This window comes from Rosa chinensis, unplaced genomic scaffold (assembly GCF_002994745.2).
Source record: "Rosa chinensis cultivar Old Blush unplaced genomic scaffold, RchiOBHm-V2 RchiOBHmChr0c30, whole genome shotgun sequence".
Classification (NCBI taxonomy): domain Eukaryota; kingdom Viridiplantae; phylum Streptophyta; class Magnoliopsida; order Rosales; family Rosaceae; genus Rosa; species Rosa chinensis.
In genome coordinates, this window is record NW_020126841.1 from 161,438 (window position 1) to 167,437 (window position 6,000).

Here is a 6,000-nt window from a genome sequence, read left to right on the forward strand (position 1 = left end):
AGCAAGGTTTTTGTGCAGCAGGTCAAGGGTTCGAAACCTTGCATTCCCTTGTATTTATTTTTATGTCGCTTTTGACATAATAAATATAACACATGTGCATATATTAATGAAAGCAGCTCTTGCTTCAGTGGTTGGGAGCAAAGCCTTGGGGTATAGGGTCGGGAGTTCGAACCTTACCTCTTACAAATATTTTTGGATCTTGTATATGCTCGATATACGGATGTATATACGATCAGTACAGAATACGTACATTATGTAGAGCTTCATACTGTAGCCGAGCCGATTGCAGCCAAACAGTATGGCTGAGCCGAGCCGAGTAGGAGGTTTATGGGCCGAATTTTTGGCCCAATTGGGTTTGGGCCGGTTCGAAATGTGGTTGATTCGGTTTCTTTGGCCCAAGTGGCCCATATTGAATAAGAAGACGTTGCGAAGGTGTCTAATTATCTTTTTTCTTTAAATTCTTGATTTAGTGCAGCGTTGTTTTTCCACACATTGCCTTGTGAGAGTGGTCACTGTACTTGTATGTCAGTACGAGGTGACGATTAGTGTGAAAATAGCTTTTTGTGCAATACCACGTGGTGAATTGAGTGTGTGTTGCTTGAGGCAATTGTGTGTGTTGTAATTTTGTGAATGTGGAGTGCGAAAGAATGTTGTATTGTTGAAATTGTGTTGAATTGATTTAGTGGCTATGGGGATGTATTTTTATACATAGAACCGTATCTCTTTAGATTTCTATAGTTTTGATAAAGTTGGAGATAGTATAGTCAAGCGTGGTAGTTGAAGTAAGAATTGTGGTGATCAAGTTGGGTGCTTGGTTAGTGTTCTGTATAATTTACAGAAAACTTTAATCGAAGAAATGGACTCACGATTAAATTTCGGGGCGAAATTTCTTTAAGGAGGGTAGATTGTAATACCCGAAAATCCAAATTATTTTCCGAGGACATCTTAGAATGATTTCGAGGTCATGGGAGATTGTACGAAGCTTGGAGAAGTGTGGAAGTAGTTCGATCGATTTTATTTCAAAATCGTACGTATTTAGGGGCGTCTCAAAAATTGACTTTTTATATGTACCAAATTTGGGAAAACTTCCTTCATGAAAGTTGTAGAGCTCGTCGATACGATCACGTGCATATGCGGAACACAAAAATCGGAGTTCGTATGAATTAGTTATGATTTTTTGAAGGTATTTCCAGTTTAATATAAAAGCTTCTATTTCTGGCATTTTCCAAAAATATCACTCGGTCTCCAATTTTTGAAACCGAGCTTTCTTCTCTCTCTCTTGCGTCCGAAACCGGAGGAAAAACAGAGCAAGCTTTCCCGGTCGAGTTCTCCACCCTCCGGCCACCGTTTGACGCCAAATCACCTCCCTTGCCTTCGCCTCGACGCCGCCTGCCTTCCGGGCGTGATTGTTTCCGCCGGCACAGCCTCAAAACCCGGTGAAAGGAGTTGAGCCTTGAAGCAAAAACGGTCAACCCCGTTTTCCTCCTAGCTCCGGCCACCAAAACTTCCGATCCTTAGCTCCATGAACTCGCCTCAACTTGCTGATCATCATACTAGAAGGATCGCACCTGGAGTGACCGGTTTCACGTTCGTCGGAGCTCGGTCGGTTTTCGATCCGAAACGAAAATCTTTCGATCGGGATATCTCGAGCTGTAGTGCATCGTTTTGATTGATTCTTTTTCCAGTGGGTTCGACTTGATGTTCTTAACTATCTAGAAGGAATTAAGGCCTGAAATTGAAGTTTTTACGTCGAAAATTGAGCTCGCCGGTTTCTGGAAATTCTCGCCGGTTTCTGGAAAGTTTCCGGCCACATTCATACTGTTCAAGGTAATTTTCGACCCCTTCCGGTAATTTTCAGACTTCGTGCTAGTTATGAAAGTTGTTCAGCTTGATGAGAGGAAGAGGAGTAGCCAGGCCCCGACACCATTGGCGGTGGTCGGCGGCGGCTCTGCCTCTTTTCCGGCGTCCCTTTTCCGGCCACCTCCGGGGGTCAAAAATGTGATTTCTTTACAGTTTTAGATTCTACGTTTCGATACGATCGTTTGCATATATAATTCATAATTTTTGGTTATCGTATGATTAATTATGAATTTTTGCGGTTTCGATCGATTTCGATAATCCAATTATTGTTTTTCGAAGATCGGACCGTCCGATGGACTTGTAGTTTTGTTATGTTGATCGTATGACTGTCCCAGTGACCTTGTGAGGTCACGGGCGAAGATCCGACCGTTGGATCTTCGTATAATTGTGAATTAGGGTTTTGGAAGGCGATTCGTGAGAATCCGACCGTCGGATTTTCATGAAATTTTGTGGAGATGTTTATAAGGACGATTTAGGAAGATCTGACCGTTGGATCTTCGTGATAATTTTGGGGGATGATCCTATGGACGATCCGTGAGGATCCGACCGTTGGATCATCATATAATTTCGATCCGACCGTTGGATCGTCTTTATTTTTATTTATGAGTTGGTTGGCTAAGTTAAGGTCATGTTTGATTAGGTGATTGACGGTCTTCCTTGGGTGAGCGGTTTCGGTGTGTATTGTGTTGAAGTGAAGACGCAGCGGGACTAGAGGTGAGTAAACCTCACGTGTTTCATTTTACGAACCGAATACTTTTAATAATTCTATTTTGTCGAAATTGTGTGAAAATATTTATGAAATAAATATTTGTTTTAAATCATATGGACTTGATCAACTACGGTCCATAGGTAAGTAAAATGATTTAATTATACAAAATGAATTTCACGATTTTTATGCCTGAACTATAGTTGGTATTAGTGATTATCCCTGAGCGGATAATTACGTATATATATATTTACGTAATTATGTATGGAATGATATGATATGGAGATGTGTGATTATATATGGAATGGTATGACATGGAGATAAGTGATTTTATAATGATTTATTTGATGTGGAATCGAATACATGATTTATCATATTCATTTATGATGATAGTGATTGGTGAAATTATATTGGAAATTTATGGATGACATGGTATTGGGTGATGATATGAGTGAGAATGGATTGGTGATTTGCTGAATTATATTTTGAGTACATATTTACACAATAATAGTACGTACCATGGAATTATTGATCCTATTGTGTGAAAGAATATTATTGTACTCGATTTTGGTTGAGTTTAGGGTCAACATAGTGACCAGCATGGGGGAATCGGATGCCCTAATACTAGGTGGAAGATGGGCTACGATTGGTTGAGTTTAGGGTCAACATAGTGACCAGTATGAGGGAATCGGATGCTCTAATACTAGGTGGATGATGGGCTACGATTGGTTGAGTGTAAGTGATGCCACAACCCTTGTTGGGTGATGGGCTAAGTTGAGTATGTGTATCGGACGTTCTATGCTGATGAACTACGATGAATGCAAATTATATCGGATGCCACAACCAGGCCAGGTGATGGGCTACGATGCAGTAGAGCTCTAGTCTGTCAGTCACCGTATTTGTATAAATACGCTTTCGGGGTTTTGAGAAGAAAGATGTGAGTCTAGTTCCGTATTAATCTTGGTGATTAAGAGTTGGTGATTTTAGTGACTGATTTTGGGGATTGTGGATTTCTTCGTGGATGTTGTGATTGTTGATTGTTTTGCTTGAGTTAAAAGAAATATGAATTAAAATCAACAGTTCTTTCTTATTTACTCATACGGGCTGTCATGGCTTACCGGGTTTGGTGTTGTTGCATTCCCGGTACACGATTCATATTGTGTAGCGGGTAATCCTGTAGGTCAGGAGAATCAGGGCGGTGATCGTGCGGGTTAGAGCATTTGTTATAATTTTACAGCAATTGTAATAGTGAGGTGAGTTAAGCTCATTTGAGCCTTGCAATTTGATTTGGTGAGAGTGTGCTGTAATAAATAACTTGAGAATGTGGTTTATTGTATTATTGAGAGGTGTGAAGTGTGGTTGTTTTTGAGAAAAAAATTCAGGACGTTGGTTTGTAATAGTTATTATTCATGTTTCGGATTTGAATTGTTTATTCAAAATTCGGGGCGTGACACTGAAACCATAAACTTTAACTTGTTAGGATGGTAAAACATAATAGGAAGGTAAAAAAAAAAAATTAATGTCTCACTTTTAAATATTAATTCTCAAACTGTCGATTGGGGCCCAGAAGAAAACGAAAACAAAAGTGAGCCCATTGAATCATTGATGACGACTACACCAAAGTTAGATGGTCTAGGCCCAGAACAGAGACCCAGTAAACGTTAATTTAGAGTGTATAAATTAAAACCCTATCTACTGTCCAATTCTGAACCCTGAATCCTAAATCTTCAAACTCTCTCTACGCCTCCAGTATGATTGTCTATCTGCAACCAATATCCGATCTCGACCTGAACCCTGCCCAACTGAAAACTCTACGTACTAAACTCAAGCACCTCATCCGGCAAGGTCGCTATGTCGAGTTTGAATGTATGCTTTTGATCTTTGTTCTAGGGTTTGGAGGAATAGAATCTGCAATTTGCTTTGTTTTTTTTGTCAGTATTTGATTGAATTTTTGCTTGACTCTTGAGTTAGGTTTTGATTTACTAATCTAAGGAATCCTAGGGATAAGTCGAGTAGGAATCCTAGGTTACAAATTGTCCTTGGAAAACCTGACCGATAGTAATAAGCGACGAAACTCATCTCACGGAGTAGTTAGATTCAATGTGTGGAGTCGTCAACGCAAACTTGAAAACAAAGCTTGCTTCTATATCTTTGATGTTAAACACACACACACAATTTAAAAAAAAATTAATTCTAGCAAAACTCGTAGAGGAATTATTTTATACATGAAGGTTGTGTGAGCATGAAATTTTTCATTGTTTTACTGGTTTATTTAGTTAGTTTGATTTTGTGAAATTTTTACAAGAAATAAACAATACGATGAAAAAGAAATCGGTTGATTCTCCCCTCCGGTGATTGTTAAAGAGAAATCTACAAAATAAAAGTTGCTATATATTACTGTTCGTATTGCAGCTATCAATAAATAATCATTGCAACCTAGTGACGAGGTTAATTCAGGAATCCTAATTCTGGGAATCATTCTTCTATTACGCTCATCAAATATTCCTTACTTATTTTTTTTGGTTTTATTGTCAGCATCATCACGGAAGTTGTTGGCAAAACATGGATTAATTAGGAGCAAAGGAGAAGCACCGAATGCTCCTGACAACAGCCACCGTGGCTGCGGCCGTAGCGCAACTGGTGAAGGTTTAACTGACAGTCCTCCTTTACCAAAGGGCCATGGTTATATTTCTTTGGGAACCATGGTGGATAAGCATGGTAATGTCTCTGAAATACCTTCTAGCCGTTCTGCTCTCATGTATTGTGGTCTTTGTTGTAAAGAAGGAGACCACTGGACACGAAATTGTCCAGACTGGCATCGACCAGAACCAGAACCAGCATCTGCTGTTCAGACCAAGAGAAAAGAATCAAATCAGTTGTTCAGACACAGAGAAAGAAAAAATCAAAATCCGCTGCTGGCACCAACAACAGCTCATATGAGACCAAAGAATGATGAGAACTGTCCGTCTTTGTGAGCCATGTTTTCTGAGAAGACTACTGGTGCGAAGAGAACAATTAGTCTTTTAAACTGTCTTTAAATGTCATATGCATAGTGGGAAACTTGTTTACTTTACTGTCATTATAACTAGGAAAGTGTTGTCGTGTTTTTTTGTTCATTTTTTAAGGATTTTGTCCGTCAACAGTTAAAATAATGATGGGATTGCGGTCTCCGATTGACTTGCATGCAGTTGAAAGTTTTTGTGAAAAGGTCGTCTTTTTTTGGTGGGGAAATTATTTCCAAAGCCATCGATGAGATGGTGGTGAAATTTTTAGAAAAATCTGTGAAGGGACTCTTGGCCTGAGGGAGGGTAATGCATCAAGCCATAAATTGTTCTGTTTTGACAGGGTAGCTAATCTATGGATTTAACCGAGTGATTTTATGCTTGACTGTGTTTTATTATGTCTTTGGAACGTACTGCTCTAAAAGCTTCTCA

General features: G+C 39.4%; 1 long non-coding RNA gene across 1 annotated transcript; it reads left to right on the top strand.

Moving 5' to 3' along the window:
- Positions 1 to 1,701: 1,701 nt before the first annotated feature.
- On the top strand, positions 1,702 to 5,432 carry LOC112181356. The gene is made up of 4 exons (XR_002928815.2): positions 1,702 to 1,827; positions 2,501 to 2,574; positions 3,732 to 4,432; positions 5,102 to 5,432. It is a non-coding gene; the product is annotated as an uncharacterized LOC112181356 (long non-coding RNA).
- The last annotated feature ends 568 nt before the right edge of the window (positions 5,433 to 6,000 follow it).